Source organism: Notamacropus eugenii, chromosome 1 (genome assembly GCF_028372415.1).
Source record: "Notamacropus eugenii isolate mMacEug1 chromosome 1, mMacEug1.pri_v2, whole genome shotgun sequence".
Classification (NCBI taxonomy): domain Eukaryota; kingdom Metazoa; phylum Chordata; class Mammalia; order Diprotodontia; family Macropodidae; genus Notamacropus; species Notamacropus eugenii.
In genome coordinates this window covers 10,561,299-10,579,664 of record NC_092872.1, presented here as the reverse complement: position 1 = coordinate 10,579,664, position 18,366 = coordinate 10,561,299, and the positions used below count along the sequence as shown (strand labels likewise).

Sequence of the window (18,366 nt, the reverse complement as noted above, 5' to 3'; positions counted from 1 at the left end):
TGAGAGAGAAAAAGAAAATTGACTGGGGTAAGAGGACCTGGATTTAAATCCTGCCTCTGATACTCCTGGATGATCATGGGCCTGAAGTTGGGGGACTAGGTTCAAAGCCTAGCTCTCATACCTACTGAGAGATGAGGGATTATAGAAAGAAGGGAGGGCACGTGACCCTGGGCAAATCACTTAGTCTCCGTGGGGCTCAGTTTCCTTTTCTGTAAAATGAGGTTGGATCAGATGGTCCTCACCAGCTCTGGAGTCCAACGTAAATCAGAAGCCTTTATGAATATAAGAGGCATGTGAGAGAACCAGATTTCTCATCAGAAGACCTACATTCAAATTTCAGCTGGTAACTTACTAGTCCTGTGCCCACAGGCAAGTTGGTTTACTGGCATTTTTTCATCTGTCAAATGTAGGTAATGATACCTGTAGCCTTTCCCTCACCAGGATGCGGTGAGGATCAAATGACATAAGGCCTACAAAGGACTTTGAAAACCTTAAAATGCTGTAGGAATGTCAGCTCTTGCCATTTATTATAAGGCTCAGGGCCATATTTCAAAGCCCAAACCTGAAGGCAAGGCATCTCCCGTCTGAGCCATTGGGAGGTGGTGGTAACAGGGATTTTTGACAAGCAAGTGCAATGTTACGTCTGCCCAGTCTTTGTCCCTCTCTTCCCAACCCCCAATATTCACCAATATTCCCACCCAATGAGGATGAGTGAGAAGCCCTGGGCAGTCCTTTCCATTGACCTTCTGTGATGTCAGGGAGAAGGCCCCTCCCTGGAAAGACAACACTTTCTTTCCTTGGCCTCTCCTTTGTTATCCTGGTGGTGGGACTGGAGAGTAAGTTGTCCTCTGGAGGAGGCCTCTGTTGGGTTTTTCTAATTTTCCATTTCTTGGGCGGATTAGCAGAGATAATAAACAGGAGGCCCTGCTAGGGAAGGGGTTCCCATAGATTCATTTCCTAGCAACTGTCAAAAAAAAAAGGTGGAGTGGGTGAGTTCTGTTATTTCTCAGGGTGCCATGACTCAGTAGAGTCAGTCACCCCCCTCCAGAGGTCCTGGGAGAAAGCCACTAAGGCCTGGGGAGAAAGCAAAGACCTCAGTGAGAAAAGGGAAATGGGTCCCTCCCAGGTTCAGAGGACAGGAGTTCTGAATATTCACCCTAGAACTTAACCAATTCGCATATCCCTAACCCCAATTACCTTTCTCCTGACCAAAGGAATTTCTCCTTTATTATGGAAGCATAGAATGTCAAATTAGAACAGATTGTCAAAAATAGTAGGGACATTAGAGATTTTCTAGAGCAATCCCCTCATTTTACAGAAGAGAAATCCAAGATAGAAAATAAGGAAAAATGAATGGATGGATGGATGGATGGATTAACAAATGAATGAATGACAAAGTATTAAGAGCTACATATCAGGTGGGGCACCTAGGTAGTACAGTGGATGGAGTGCTGGCCTGGAGTCAGAAAGACTCATCTTTGTGAGTTCAAATCTAGAATCAGATTTGAACTAGCTGTATGACCCTGGACAAGTCACTTAACTCAGTTTGCCTCAGTTTCCTCATCTGTAAAATGAACTAGAGAAGGAAATAGCAAGTCACTTCAGGGTCTCTGCCAAGAAAAACCCAAGTGGGGTCACAAAGAGTTAGAGAGGACTGAAAAATAACTGAACATCATGTGCTGGGCATGGTGCTAAGAGTCAGAAAAGCCCCTGCCCTTGAGGAAGAATCTGACATTCTAATACAGACATCATCTTTAGAGATAACAGTGGTTGGAGAAGAAAATTTGGGTGTGGGGAGTCACACTTCCAAAGGGCAGAAGAATGATATGCTTTTTCCAGAAGAAAGAGTAAACAATCAATCACCCACCAGACATCTATTAAGCACCTGATATATACCCAGGCACTGGATTAAGATACAAAGATAGAAATGAATTCACCTCTGCTCTCTAGAATCTTTCAATCTATCTAGTTGGGACAGCATAAGTGTATTTAGATATAAGGGACCTAACCCATCAGTGCCTGATTGAGGGGTTAGCCCAATGGGGATATTGCAGAAAAATACCCCCAAAATATGCAAAATATGGACAAAGTAATCTTAGGGGAGAAGAAACTAGTAGCAGATCAGGCTTAGAAGAGGGTGCTTAAACTGAGTCTCATAGAACAAATGCCCTGAATTTGGAATCAGAGGAACTAGGTTCAAATCCCAGTTTTGCCATTGGCTCCCTGTGTTAACCTTAAACAAGTCACTTTTTTCCTAGGCCTCAATTTTTCCATCTGTAAAATGATAAAGTTTGACTCAGAGTCCCCTTCCAGCATGAAATCTAAGGTCCCATGGCCCTAAATTGTTACCAAACAGCTTTGAAAGTCTCCCTTCCCCAAGAAGTCTCCCAGGATGGACCACCCACTCCACATCCTGCCCTCTCTGGCCTATATAGAGAAGTGTGGCCAGGGAAGGGTGTTTTGACCTGGGAAGTCACAGAGAAGATGAAAGGAGTCATAGGGATTTTTCATATCTTTGTAAGTATCATATTTTCATTCATATCACATCTTTGAATCTTTCCAGAAGCAACGGTGCTATTGTTCTGATTACAATTGTCATAGAAGGAGAAAGTGGGAGGGGTCCTGGGACAGGGAAGGAAGGAAGAAAAGAAGGAAGGAAAGAAGGAAACATTTATTAAGTACCTACTGTGTGCCAGGCAATGGAATAAACACTTTACAAATATTTTCTCATTTAATCCTCACAATAACCCTGCGAGATGGTTTATTATCCCCATTCCAGGATGGAGGAAACTAAAGCTAAGTCCCTTGCCCAGGGTCGTGCAGTTAGTAAGTGTTTAAGGCTGGACTTGAATTCAGCCCCTCTTGACTCCAGACCTAGCATACTCTCCATTGGTGGACAGCATAAATCATGATGTGGGAAGATAGATAGATACATAAATAGATACATAGATACACAGATGCATAGACACATAGGTAGACAGATAGACAGACAGATAGACACAGACAGACAGACAGACGGACAGATGGATGGATGGATGGATGGATGGATAGATGGATGGATTAGATAGATGGATAGATGGATGGATGGATGGATGGATGGATGGATGGATGGATGGATGGATGGATGGATGGATGGATAGACAGACAGACAGATACATAGTGAGTTAGGTGATTTTGTGTTCACCATCAAAACAGCCAAAGTGCAAAACAGAGTTTCAAAGTTAAGTGCATTAGGTCCCTGATGAGAGAGGGAGATGGTCTCTGGAAGCCTGCTCTGAATGGCGTTATATCAAGTAAGGAGAAAGAGAGGCTGCATTAAGGTAGATGGCAAGGAATCCATGATAGATGGTCAGAAAATAATACTTATTCTAGCTGCTTCACACAGTACTACAGAAATGGTATATGTTGCTATTATGATTCTGTGGGATACAGAAAAAAATGCATTAGTGGATAAGAGATACTAGTTAGAGTTTCAGGACATCCACTAATTAACTGTGTGCCCTGTCTGAATGTCTGTTTCCTCCAGTGTAACATGATGACCTCTCAGGGCCAGAGGATCCCCCCTCTAGATCTGGGCTTTGTGATTCTATGATCTCTTGACTCCAGAGCTGGTAGTCTTTCCGCAAGGCCAAGCTGCTCCCCATCCACCCAGACAGGGTGGAGGTGAGGAAAGGGAACAAGGGTGCGGCTTCCCTACAGCTGTGCCAGCCAAACTGTCTGTAACTGGCCGTCGATATTTCAGAACATCCATGATTTCATCAGTGTGGGTGCTCCCTGCAGACGAAGAGCCTGCCCCCTCTCTACCTTAATAAATGGTTTTCATGAGTTAATCCGGCCCAAAATATTCATCCCTTGGTGACCAGCCCTCAGTGACGAGCATCTCCATCCTTAGCCAGGCTGGTCTTGGAATGACAGACACCCAGGCCATTGCCAGGACCATAGTCAAAGCCTTCTGAGTTTGACAGGACTAGCCAAGAGGGTGGGCTTCTCTGGTCTGGCCTTACAGAGCACAGGGTTAATTTCCTTTCACCAAGGTGAGACCTCAGAGGAGACTCTAGGGATGGAGGTGTGCTTTGGCTTAGGATAAAAGAAATGAAGGTAAAGAGAAGTGGACTCAGTCTCTATTGATCATGTGTGTGATTTCTCCCACTGTCATCAACACAATTTCCCTCATCACTCCTACAATGACCACCTCCAAGCCTTTATCAATCATGTAACTGGTCAAAAGTTTGTTCTGTTTTTGGGAAAGGAGAGGGAAAGGTAGATGGGAGAGGGAACAGACTTGCAAAGAAAATAGGGAGCCCCCATGGAGGAATTTTCTATACCAATGTAGACTGGCACCATCTTTATAGCTTACCATCTTAGAATATTGCTTCCTGGGGTCACTATGTGTTTAAGTCACTTTTCCAGGTTTAGCCATCCAGAGACTTGATCTCCGGTCTTCCTGATTTCAAGAACTCTTCTCTGTCCATCAATCCATAGTTGTTTGTCTTGCTCTATTTACTGAGTACAAAAAGTATCATGGAGCTAGCCCCACGAGAGGTCAGTGCAGTCTCTCTGGGACTTAGAGCCACCTTGGGTCTTCCGATGAGCTTAGAACCTGGAGGAGGTAACCTTCCCTGGGTCATCAAGAGAGGGAGCCCTGGTGAAGCCAGACCCTTATCTCTGCTCCTGTGTAATTCATCCTCCTTGGCTCACATCCTCCTTGATCATAGCTTGAGTCCTTTCTGAAAAACAAAAGTGACAAATCCCCATCCTACCAATACCGACTCTAAAATGTCCTTGAGAATTCAACAAATGAACTAAATTGGAACTGGACATTATCATAGAACAAATTGTCTCCTCCTGGTCATATCGATTAGTAAATGGCCAATGACAATGTATTTGGAAGATTTTACCATATTAAATAACCCCGATCTACGTGAGGTTAAAAGCTTTCAGAATAGATGTCATCTCTGTTAGCCTGTCTACCGCTGGCCAAGACCTGCTTGCCTCTCGCCCCACACGTTGTTTCTAATGCTCCTCTCTGGGGCTAGGATGGGTTCAGGGAGTCAGCAGAAGATGAGTTTACATTCCATACTCACATTCATTTACAAAAAGCAGTCATTAGCCTTACCTGCTCCTCAGTCTACAAAACATAAAATAGAAAAGAATAATATGAGAATGGTGACATCCCAGAATTATTTCTAAACTTAAAAACTGTGCTTCCTTCATAGCACAACTTCCCCACAGTAGGCACATTTAAAAAAAATGATGATATAGCCAACATTTTTATATGGCATTAAGGTTGGCAAAGTGTTTTTGTATGTTATCATTTGCTTCTCACAACAACCCTAGAAGGTTGGTACCGTTATTATCCCTAATTTACAGATGATGGAATTGAGGCTGAGAGTCAATAAATGATTCTCCTAGAGGGACACAGGTAGTAGATGACTGAGGCAGAATTTGAGCTCAGATCTCTTTGGCTCAAAAGCCAGCATTCCATTCACTATGCTCCCAGCAGCCTTGGGGCTGGGGTAGGAGGCAGGAAGCAATGTATTGCTAGTTAGAAGACCTATAGTCAGATCCCAGTTCTGCTCATTCTTAATTCCTGTATGACCTGGAACAAGACACACCTCTCTAGGCCTCAGTTTCCTCATCTTTAAATTTGAGGATTGAGCCAGGTCATCTCCATGATCCTACGGATGAATTAGGTTTATTGATCCCAAGATGAGTAACATGTCTAGGGGGTCACAATTAGCAAGGGACCTGGACCTAGTCTTCTGACTCCAAACCTGGAGTCCTGTTTTTCTACTGGAGAGGTAGAAGCTACTGGCTTTAACAGCTCCTACTCTTGTAATGGAGGTCCCAGACCTCTCTAATAGTAGGTACAATTTAAAAGTCATATATTTCATCAACCAAAGCTTTCCAGATATTGGGAGGTATAACCAATGAAATAGTGGAGGAGATGGGATATTGATGGAGGCATGCCATTTGAATCTGATATTAGAGTCTTGAAAGTGGAAGGGACTTTGGAGGGCATCTAGACCAAGTTCCCACCCAGTGTGGGGAGGTCCTCCATTCCACCCCTATGAGATGGTCATTCCTTTCTTGAACATGGGGGTTGACAAGGCTCTTGTTCTTTGCTGAGACAGTCCATTCCATTGTTGGACAGCTTTCACTGTGATAAAATTCTTCATTAGATTCCATTGCATCTATATCCTTCTAGACCAGGAGTGGGGAACCTGTGACTTTGAAGCCATATGTGGCCCTCAAGGCCCTCAAGTGTGGCCCTTTGAATCCCAAATCTGGATTCAATCAAAGGGTCATGCTTGAGGACCTAGAAGGCTACATGTGGCCTCAAGGCTGCAGGTTCCCCACCCCTGCCTAGCCCAGGGGTCCTTAACCTTTTTTGTGTCATAGACCCCTTTGGCAGTCTGGAGAAGCCCTTCTCAGAATCATGTTTTTAAATGCATAACATAAAAATACAAAGAATTACAAAGGAAACCAATTATATGGAAATATTATATATCTATATATATGTATGTGTGTGTGCATATATTTATGTGTGTACATACACACATATATGTGTATATACAGAGAGAGAGAGAGAGAGAGAGAGAGAGAGAGAGAGAGAGAGAGAGAGAGAGAGAGAGAGAGAGAGAGAGAGAGAGGAAATGTTCAGATATTATTTTAAAACAACTTCACAGACCCTAGAGTGGGAACTCCTGCTCTAGCTTATCCCAGTTGCTCCTAGACCTGCTTTTTTGGAGCCTAGCGTCATGGGAGGTCAGAGCTGGCAGGACTTCAGAAAGTACCTAGTGCTGCTCATTCCTGATTAAGCAGCAGCATCCAACCAACTGCCCCAGCTCTGCTGGAATCCCTCCGCTACAGCACAAGCTAGTTGGTTTCTCATTTAAAGAGCCCCCCCTTCTCACTAAGTCTATACCTACATTGAGCCCCAATCAGCCCATCTCTCTGGAACCCCCATCCTTTGCTCCTCAGTCTGTCCTCTGGACTCAGGCAACACGAGAGGACCACCTTTTCCACATGACAGTACATCAAATGCTTAATTAAACATGATGCTCATGTCCCTTTCTCCACGGGCACAAGGCTCGTGTTTGTCAAAATCCTTCCGGAAATAAAATGTGGTCAGAGACAGAGGGACTATGTTCTCTGCTCACCTAACTCAGGGCCATCTTACTTCTCTCTGTCTTCTATTTCCCTCTTATTGAGATTGGGGAACAGTAAGGGAGACCCACTGAGTCAGAGAGAACATGGTCTGGTTCAACCTTGATGAGTCCCTGGGGATTGGGGCTAGTTTAGAGAAATTTGGGAGTGAGGGAGAGGAGGCTTTAACTTGCTGGGATGGCTGGGCTAGCAGCCAGATTCCAGTCACTGGAGAAGAGTGTTTGCTACCCTCCCCGCTCCCTCCCCTCTAAAGCCTCCATGAACTATGTGGTTTCCTGTAGGGGGGAACTTGTGGTTATGTGGGGTTGGTGATGAGCCTCCCTCCCTGACTCCCAAGCTAGTTCCTTTCCCATTCCTTACTACAATCCATGGCGACATAGCTCTGCTCCCTCCATTCCCCTAGATTCTAAGTAGTGTCTCCAAAAACAGGAATGAATCACTTTGAGCTATCCACACATTCTCTGGCCTCCCTTGTGACTCCCAGCACTCTGGGAGATACCTGGGAGTGGGGGAAGGGGGATGAAATCAGGCTTAGGGCTCACTCTTCAGCCAGGCTCAGGGATTGATCTGTGGCCAAAGTCAGAGCCCACACCTTGACCAAGATCAGGATTCAGTTCATAACCAAGGTCAGAGCTCATTCTATGGTCAAGGTCAGGGTTTCACTCTGTGACTGTGGTCAGGGCTCACTCTGTAACCAGAATCAGGGCTGAGTTTATAATCAGGATTAGGGTTCAATCTGTGACCAAGGTCAGAGCTTTCACTCTTCAAACAAGGTCAGGACCGTGCACTCAGGTCAGGTTCTATTCATAATTAACTCTTGCCTTGACTTCATGGTAGGACTTTCTTCCCTGATCAGTTCTGCTCCCTGTTTAACCTGGCTCAGAAAGGGGTTCTGGGCTCTCGGGGTTGCAGGTGATCCTCACTCAAAGGCATCTATACTTCAAGAGTTCTGACAGGTCTAGCAGCTAACACTTCCCCTGCTCAGTCAGAGCTGATGGCCCATAAAAGCAGTAACTAGAATCCTGACACCTGAGGCCAGTTCAGTTTTGTTTCCCAAGTTGGGGAGGGGAGGAGGAGAAGCACATTCTCCATCCAAGAACTTGTCCTCATAGTCAGACCCCCAAGAGATACAGGATGACTCAGGAGACACAAAGGGAGTCAGGGTAGCCTGATACACCATGAGAGGAAGGTGAGAGTTGGGGATATCAGTCTCTAAACCCCAGACATGGATACCTGAGAAAAGCCCTTAGCTTCCCCACCTATGACTTTGCGGCAATGCCTACTGCCCTAACCTCCCTGCTCTATAGCCTCAGGGGATTTCTCTCAGCCCTAAAGTTCCTCTGCTTCCTTCCTCTTGATCTCATAACTCTATCCCCTTCCCTCAGGATTAATTTACTTCATAAGGGTACCATTTAGGGCTGGATGAGACCTTACAGATTGATTGCACGTGGTCCTCTATGCCCATTTTAAAGATAAAAAAAACTAAGGTCGGAAAGGGAAAGAAATTGAAGCCAGAAAACTTACAGCTAGTAAGTGATAGAGCTGGGATTTGAATCCTGTGATCTTTTTATATTATTACATGTGTAGATACTGCAAGGATCCATGCTTTCATCACCTAGTTCTCCTTCCATGAATGCAGATCCTTTCATTGGGATCAGCCTTTGAATATGAGCTTTCCTGACTTGCTATGGCTGAAATTGTAATCCCCAGGCCAGATAGCTCTCTGCTTGTCTGCACTCAGTTGGTTTGATTTGATATTGAGTCAACTGGTACACTGCTGGTTAGAACTTAAAAGCCTGTCTAACTTGGTAGGACCTTCCAGGGCTTTAACTCCACTGGCAACACTTTCAAGAACCCAGGCTTATCTTTGTACCATGATGAGGTGTTGAAGGAAAACTTTTTGAAGGAATATCTAGCTAAACCCAGAGTCCATAAGATGACCTGGCTGAGGGGAAGGGCAGATGGATTTCAGTGATGGGAGATGGGGTGGCAAGGAGGATGGTGGGGAAAAAAAAAAACACAGACCTAGAGATTTGCCTGTTCATTCTCAACATTAGTTTGTGGGGCAGTTCGACAAGGCCTCCGTGGGCTGTAACTGTCATGCTGTATGCCCACCAGGAGTAATAAGGATCCCCCCTCCTCCATCATCCCTATCCTTATGAACTTGCTACCCCAGCTCCAACCATCTGCCCCTTCCCCAGGGTCTGGGGGCCTCCACAAACACTGGAGCTCAGCCTCGTGGACTGAGGTCATTTCTGATCTGCAGATTCCAGATGCAAAGGGACAATTGACCCAGACTGGAGAGACCTTGGGAATGGCTGCTTGATTGGTAGATAGGAGAAAAGTGGCCTCAAAAAGCAGGAGACACCCTCTTATTGGCCCAGGGTGCAAGCTAGAGGTGAGCAGACACAGCCCCTGTCCTCAGATAACTTGGGGTTTTACCATGTTACCAGACCATGAAAGCCAGGATCAGGTTTCTTCCTTCTCCCTCTGCATCCCTCTTCCTCCAGTGCCCAGTCTGGCAATGCCCTGAGCTCTTCCCTACCCGCCCCCCCAGAGGCTTGTACCCTGCTGACAGGACCCCTGCCCTCTAACTGACCTTCCTGCCACTGCCAAGTTGTTGAGCGACTGCTGAGCCCTGAACCACGGGGCTGGGCCCTGAGGTACCCCTTTCCCTCCCCTCCCCTTCCTAGCAGGCACAACAAGGTTCCTCCGTGTGGTTGAAGAAACCTGATCCTCATCAGGCTCCAGGCCAGCAGCCTCATCTTGTGGGCCTTGTCCTCTAACAACTGGACCACCCAGTCGCCTACCTTATGCAGGTTGGATTGAGCCCCTCTCCAGGGAGATGTCAATCATGAGACTGGCTGCATGTACCTGGGGCTGGGACCAAAGAGCCCTGGGGAACCAGAGCTCAGCTTTCCCTAGACAGGATGTACTGGGGCTCCACCCACCAGGTTATTAACCAGTTATTTCTAGTTAGAAATGGGTTTTCCATGTGGGAACATACGCAAACACTGACAGGCAAGCTCCTTCAGATTTACACTCAGAGATATACACACAGGACAACTCCCACCTGGACTCAAGAACATGCAAACACTCTGATTTGCAAACACACACTGATCTGCCAACAAACATTAAACAAATAACAGTCATACAAAAGAACAAAGATCCAAATGCAAGGACTACAAAGAAATATACACACATTCAGATATATAAAGTGAACAGATAAATAGGCATGGACACAGAACATATACAAGCCCACCACAATACATCAATGTATAGAGGCACGTATCCAGTGCACTAACATGTAAAGTCACTGATGGGCTCGTGTACACTTGAATACAACACCATATAGAGATACATACAAGAAACACACAGGTGAGGCCGGAACAAACCTGGATATCCCTATATGTGGACACAGGCACAGAAAAGATACATGTACAGATACACAATAAGTAGTTTCATCCCTGCATACACACATATGTACAGATACATGCAAGAACACATATTCCCACATGAACATACAAGTAGATGTATTTGTAGATGGTCATAATTATGAACACAATCATACAGAGTGTTCAGTTGTTTCAGTCATGTCCAACTTTTCATGACCCATTTGGGATTTCCTTGATAAAGATACTGGAGAATTTTGCCATTTCCTTCTCTGGCTCATTTTACAGATGAAGAAACTGGGGAAAGCAGGGTTAAGTGACTTACCCTGGGTCCCACAGCAAGTAAGTGTCTGAGGCGAGATTTGAACTCGTCTTCCCTGTTTTCAGGTCTAGCATTCTACCCCTTGAGCCACCTAGGTTGTTATCTTAACTCAATTGATCCTCATAACAACAGTGTACTGCAGTGAAAAAAGGGCTAACTCTGGATTTGGAGGTTTATATATGACCCTGATGCTTACTATATGATATGACTAGAGCTAGTAGTCCCTTTCCTTCTCTGTAAAATGAGGAATTTAAATTAAATGACCTTTGAGATCCTTTCTAGACATTAATCTGCTATGAAGGAGTAGAGCCAAGGAAGGACAGTGCTTTGTTCAAGTAGAGTCAGAACTAGAACCTGGCTCTCCTGATTTCTAGCCCTGGTCTTTCTCTACATTAGGCTGCCTCTCCCAAGTGGGAAGAGATAAGGATTGGAGGAGGAAGATAAGGAGAATTGGATGGTTAGCGAAAGAGAAGATTGAGAAAGAGAATCCTTCATTTTATAAATGAACAACTTGAACTCAGAAAAATACTTGACCCTTCTTATTCAACACTTTTTATGTGGATAGAATAAAGATTATATAAATAATAGACTTATGAAACTTCTGATAACCTAAGGTTAGAAAAGAGACAACATATTGGAAGAAAGAGATAGAATCTAGAAAGTTATTAGCAGGTTGGAATGACAGGCCAGACACAAAAAGTTAAATGTATCAAGGATAAAGGTAAACACTTTGCTTGGATTTTTAAAAAATCGATCACACAAGCACAGAAGGAGAGAGACAGGAGGAGGCAGCAGGTCATGTGGGAAAATATGGAATTCTTAGTGGACTTAAGGGTCAGCAATGTAACCTGGTCACCAAACTAGCTTGCCTTAGATTGCATTCATACAGAAGGTGGCATCGGCTTCCTGATGTCCAACTTTCACTTAATGTCATTAATTGTCAGTGTTGTGATTTTGGCTGACACCATGATATAGAGGGCAATTATTGGAAGAAAATCATAAATGGAAATTCTGTTCCTGGAATATAATTCCTGCAGAAGGCTGGCAAGGACCTGGAATGAATAAACTGGGAGAGGGAAGAGGAAGCAGCCTTGGAGAAAGCTGAACGGAGCACATGAAGCCAAGCAAATAAAATCTTCCATTTTCCAGAAAGCCTTCCCCAACTCCTCTTAATTCCAGTGCCTTCCCTCTGTTAATTATTTCCTATTTCTCCTGTATTCACCTTGTTTTGTATGTATTTGTCTATGCATTGTCTGTCCCATTAGACTGTAAGGTCTTTGAAGACAGGTACTTCTTTTGCCTCTTTTCATGTTCCCAGAGTAGTGCCTGGCATATAGTAGGCACTTAATAAATGTTTATCGATTGGTTGAGGGATAGGCAAGAGAAGGCAGCACAGTGAGCATCAATCATAGCTCACATTTCCTTACAGCTTTGAGGTAGGTGGTACAAATTTTGATATCCCCACTTTACAGATGAGAAAACTGAGGCTTAGTTTTTACTTTGCTTATGACTTTTCTGAAGTCATATAACCAACAAATGGGAGAGATAGAACTCAGCCTAGGTTTCCTAGTGATCCTAGTCCTGTGCTCTAACCACTCTGGCATGATGGGGGTTGGGACAGCTGTATGAGAGCTATGCCAGAGTCCCCCTGTCCTCTGCCCTAGTCAGACAACATCTATGGGGTCCAGTTCTGAGCACCACCTTCTAGGAAAGATGTATGATGGTACAAAAAGAGCCATCAGAAGACCTTGGTTCAAATCCCAGCTCTACCATTTCTGGCAGTGTGACCCTGAAGAAATCAGTTATCCTCCGGGCCTTGGTTTCCTCATCTATAAAAAGGAGGAAGTTGAACTAAGTGACTACTAAGGTTCCTTATAGCTCAAATCTATGATCCTAAGGTGGAATGTGTCCAGAGAATGTAGTTCAGTGGAAAGAGCATGCTTGCTACCCCATGACCTTGAACCTCTCTAGACCTCAGTTTCCTCATCCGTAAAATAAGCCTTTGAGGTCTTTTCTAGATTTATGGTCCTGTGTAGGGTCAACCAGGACTAAAAGTCATGCCACGTGGAGATCGGGGAATGAGGAATGTTCAGGGACATGATAGTTGTTTCTAAAGGGCTCATGGGTGGAAGAATGATTAGAATTGTTTTTCTTGGCCTCAGAGCAACAGAGGGAACTTGAAGGCAGCCGTAGTTCAGCTGAACATAAAGAAAAACATCCTAACCATGAAAGCGGTTCCACAGCGAAATGAGCTACCTCTGGAGCTTGTGAGTTCTCCATCATTGGAAGTCTTTGAGTAGAAGTAGAATGGTCATCTGAGAGTGGCTTACTGAGTGGCTCTGAAGTCCCTTCCAGCTCCAAAGAAGCTGAGATTTCTCATCTATGAGTCACCCTATAATGCTCCCCAACCTGGGACTAGACTGTGCCCCAATAGAGAAAGTTACTGGGGACACACTAGACCTCCTGGTTCACTTGCAAGTCCAGGCAGATTCCTCCAGGGGTAGCCTTTGACCTGCTGTTCCTGGCTGCCTCCTCCTCCCTCTCAGTCTCACTTCAAGGGCCAGGAGATGAAAGCAGCCTGCCAAAAGCATTCTGCAGTCCCTATGGGCCACAGCAAGGCTAGAGGGAAGCTGACGCAGCAAAATATTTTCCCAATGAAAATTGGGATCAGATGTTCTTTGTCTGGGCCCAGCTTCTGGTTCTTGAAGAGCAGGGCTGACCCTTGGATGAGCTGCTACACCCAAACCTGCTTCTTCTCCCTACCTGTTTCCTCCCACTCCTCTCCTGCCAGTCTATGTGTGGCCTCCCTTCCAGGCCCTCCTCCAGGAAGTCCTCCAGATTAACTCAATCATACTTTCTCTGAACGAGAAGATAAAACCCCTTGTCTGATGGGAAAAGTGACCTTACCTAACCTACTCTGGAAAGGGAAGCAGTCCCTGTTACCAGGGAAGCCCTAATCTGATAGGGAAGCACATCCACCTCCAAGGACATTTGTGTCTGAGCAGAGTCTTGTCTTCAAGAGCCCCACTAACTATAGGACCCTGGACAAGTTACTTCCTTTCTCTGGGCTTCAGTTTCTTTATTTGTAAGATGAGGAATTGGACTCTGGCTTATAAGGTACTTTCCAGGACTATGATGTTATGATCCTATGAATGCTTATTATGTTCAGTAGAAAGAATGTGGTCTTAGGAGACCTGCCATTAACTCCTTGGGCTAATCCCTTCACTTTCCTGGGAAATGGGAATCAGGGTGATTCATTTATTTTTTAAAAAGCATTCTTCTTGAAGTCAGGAGAATCATATTCCATTTCTTATCCCTGAAACTTACCAAATGGGGACACTGGGGAAGTGAATTCTTCTCTCAGACTCAGTTTCTTCATTGGAAGAATGGAGACACTCACATTTGTCTTATCTGTCTTACAGGGCTGTTGGGAGGAAAGTGATTCCTACATCTAAAGGGCTAGAGAAATATCATTTGTTATTATTATCCCTCTAGAACAGATCTTTATCCTAAACTCTTGGGTCATCTCTCATATTGTCATCATTGCAGTAGAAGAGGAGGGAGGAAGGTTTGGAGGAGAAAGGTTTTCACTTTTGAGTTGTGTTACTCAAGAACATACTTCTAGAGTGTATTAGTATGTGGAACCAGTACGAGAAACAAAAATTTCAAGGAAAGTGGGAAGAGTACAGGATTTGGAGTCAGAAACCTGGGTTAGAATTCCTCCCCTGTCCCTTGCCAATTGTGTGACTTTGTGAAAGTCATTTCATTCATTCATTCATTCCTTCATTTGTTCATCCATCCATCCATCCACTCATCCATCCATTCATTTATTATGTCAGTCATTAATTTTCCCATTCTGGATTCACATTCCAATTCTGATACTTAATACATGTGTGACTTGAGGCAAGTGACCTACTTTCACTGAATCTCAGTTTCCTTGGCTCTAAAATGAAGTGATTCCTCTGAATTGTTCCTACAATTCCTTCCCACTCTATATCCTACAATCCTATTAATTTATGAGCTTATTCAACCCCTACTATGGGCCAGGCCCTGTTAAGATACAAAGACAAAAACAAAATAGCTCTAAGCTTCCAGGGACTTCCATTTCATTGGCGGTAGGAGGAGAGGAAAGAAAGGGGCCAAGGGGGTGGAGAATGACACATTTGACCCTGAGTCAATACAAGATACATACCAAGTCATTTGTCTGAGTAGTGGGAAAAAGTAGTAACAGTGGAAGAAAGAAAGTAATCAAGCATTTATTAAGCACCTACTATGTGCCAGGCGCCATTTTTAGAAAAACATTTCTTTTGATCCTCACAACAACCCTTATATTAATATCCCCATTTTACAGGTGAGAGAACTGAGACAGGTAGAGCTTCAATGACTTGCCAAGCAAGGGTCAAACAGCTAGTAAGTGTCAGAGGCTGAATTTGAACCCAGGTCTTCCTGACTCCATGCCCATCATTCTATCATTGGGCTGCCTAGCTGCCTTGAGTTGGGGGGTGGAGAGGGGAGGAGACTTAGTCATAACATCTTGAACAGGAGGTAGCAGTTGAGCCAGCCAAGTTAAAGGGGGCAGTCTGTACAAAGGTACAAAAGCTTTGTGCGTTTGGAGGGAATGTCATGTTCAAGGAAAGCTAAGCAGACTATTCTGGCTACAGCGCAAAGCAACATGCAGTCAGTTCAGAAAGACTATTGGAAGTCAGACCACTGATGCCAAATAGAGGCATCTATATAAGCTTGGGGGGTGGGGGGGATGGTAAGGACTGTGTTTCTGCAATATCAGTTTGGCAGCTGTTTGAAGGACTGATTAGAAAGGAGGGAAATTGCAGACAGAGAGACCAATGATGTTAGCTTAGAGCTATAGGTTAGGAAGCAAGTCATGGTTGAAGGGATGTGGTTTGAATGGTTAGAGCTTGGAAGGACCTTGGATGTCACGTAGTCCAGATACCTAATGAGGAAGGGCTCTGTCCAAAGTCACACCACTGGCAAATTAGCAGAGGTGTCACTTGAACCTAGGACGGGGATCTGAACAAATGGATAGATTGGTGAGTTACTGAAGACATGAATGTATTATTAGATGGATGAATCCTCATGACCATAGAAATGAATGTATAACTTGACTGACTAATATATTCTTGAATGATTATCAACCAATCAGTCAGTCAATAAGTATTTAGGAAGCACTCATGCTTTGACAGGCACTGGGTTAGACGCTGGATATGAACAAATGGATGGATGGACAAATTGATGATTTAATATGTATCTGCAGGCATGAATGTATTAAAATGGATAGAGCAGTGGAAGAGTTGAAGCATAGACTAATTGACTTGTTATTTAACAACTTATTTTTAGAAACTATTTACTTTGGAGACAATTTCCTGCTTGGCAACTACAATTCATAAGATTTGAAGCCTAGTGGTTAGGATGAGGCATAGCAGAAAATCAATAAAATAAAAGAAGCATCCTTTCCTTGATGAAAATGGCCCCCAATCCAAATCCTTTCCAAAATGTCCAATTTCTCCTTTCTGCCTTAGCATTTATTTCTTTAGGATTAAAAGATTTAATGTCCATATATCATATCTTTTCTTAATCTCTCTTTCTTTCTCTCTCTCTGATTCTGTCTCTCTGTCATACACACACTCACACACACACACATAAACACAATGTATAGAATAGTTAATTAATGAAAAAGCGTTTGTGAAGTACTTACTACAAACTGATAAATGTGCTCAGCTCTGAGGAGAAAAGCAAGACAGTTATTGCTCACATTCGAACTGGGGGGGGCATGGAGAATATACGGAGATTTAAATGTAAGGGTGATCCTAAGGCCCAGAGGTCTTTACAATGCATAAGCCAGTCAGCTGGCATTGAGTGGAGGTCTGGAGGGTCACAGCAATGCAATGGTCCTCAGGGCTTAGTAGCAGGGCAGATGATAAAGTCTGGTGGTCCTCCAACCTGAGTGAATGAAAAGACAGGTGAAAAGGGGAATGGGAGCTAGAAGAAAGAGAAACAGAGAGGAGAAAAACACAACAAAGAATAAGAGAAAGAAATGACACAAAGGAAAAAACAGAAGAAAGAAAGCAGAAGCAGATGTTTTTAAGAAAGCACACACAGAAAGAAGAAAGAATAGAAAGAGACGAGAGACAGTAAGAAGCAAGGAAAGAGATGGAGAGAGGAGGAGTGAGGAGGGGGAAGTGGAAGAGGGATTTGATCCAATTTTTAAACTTGTAAATTTAAAACAAACAGCTGGATCAGTGGGGAAAAACATCTGTTCAGCAAGTTTCCCTAGCTTCACTTGGGAGATTCTTGATGCTTAAAGATTAAAAGTCTCTAGGTTCAGTTTCTTTGTTGAGGCCAAGAATGCAGGAACCCTGGGGACAAGCTAGTCCCAGAAGGAAAGCAGCCCAAGGCTTCCCCCTCTGAGGATCTCCAGAAATTGTCTCTTCTGTGTGTCTAAATGAAGACAATACATGAGTCGCTTGAAGGAGACACAAAAGGAGGGAGGGAGGGTAGAAGGAAGACTCCCTTTGGTTGGACAGACACAGGGACAGAATTCCAGATGAGGGCTATAGGACTTGGGAAGGAAGAGCTTTGGGGTAAAGGGCCCTTTTCTGTCCCCTGCTGGGGGATGAGAGGTGTCCAAAGGCTGTTGAGCACCGAGCACTTGGAGGTGTGTGGGGATGGGGACCTAATCCCAGCTGATATCAACCTGGAGTAGGAACATGGAGGGGTTCCCTCAGAAGCAGTGGGCCAGTCTGAGTTCTGTTACCCATGATATCCCACTCTGGACTCCTATTTCTTGCCTTGTAAAATGGAGAAGCTGGACTAGGTGCTCCTCCAAGGTTCCCCTGACCCTTCACTTCTGAGACACTGCAGCCTCCACCCAAATTATGCAGTACCAAAACTCAAAGTGAATACTCCAACCCTTGCCCCTCCTCATAGGGCCTGCCTACCACGAGGCAAAGCAGATCACTTGCCAACTGTCACCCCAAGAAAATTGTACCTGCCCTTTGGGTTTATGCCTTGGTAATTAAACAGAAGGGCAATGCCCAACAAGCATTTATCAGCCATTTGTAGGGCCTGGCCTTTAAGTACCCCTTAACAAAAGGGAACTGACATGAAATTAAATTATTCGAATTGACACCTTGAGAAGATGAATTGTGAGAGATCAATGGAGAGCTAAGGAAGAGCAGCTGTGGCTAAGGAAAGATGAGCATTTTGATGGGGAAAAGTGCAGGAAAAGAAGAGGAAGAGGTTAGTAGAATGGCTTAAGGTAAAGAGACTTGAACCTGAAGCCAGGAGACCTGGCTGTGGGACCCTAGCTAATTTAGCACATTTGTTTGGATCTGAGTTTCCCTGTCTACAAAATGGGAGGGTAAGGGTACCTGTACCATCTCCTTCACCCGACTGCAGTGAGCAAAGTGCTTTATAAAACCTTGTACCTACAGAAAAGTGAGATATTTTTATTTGGCTCCTCAA

At 44.3% G+C, this 18,366-nt stretch overlaps 1 long non-coding RNA gene across 1 annotated transcript in view; it reads right to left on the bottom strand.

Annotated features, from left to right (window-relative positions):
- Nucleotides 1-10,292, bottom strand: part of LOC140533400 (uncharacterized) — a 31,215-nt gene extending 20,923 nt beyond the window's left edge. The window contains exons 1-2 of the long non-coding RNA XR_011976905.1: nt 9,981-10,292; nt 4,358-4,727 (exon numbers count right to left, since the gene is read on the bottom strand). This is a non-coding gene — a long non-coding RNA (uncharacterized lncRNA). The remainder of the gene's footprint in view (nt 1-4,357; nt 4,728-9,980) is intronic.
- Nucleotides 10,293-18,366: the final 8,074 nt, after the last annotated feature.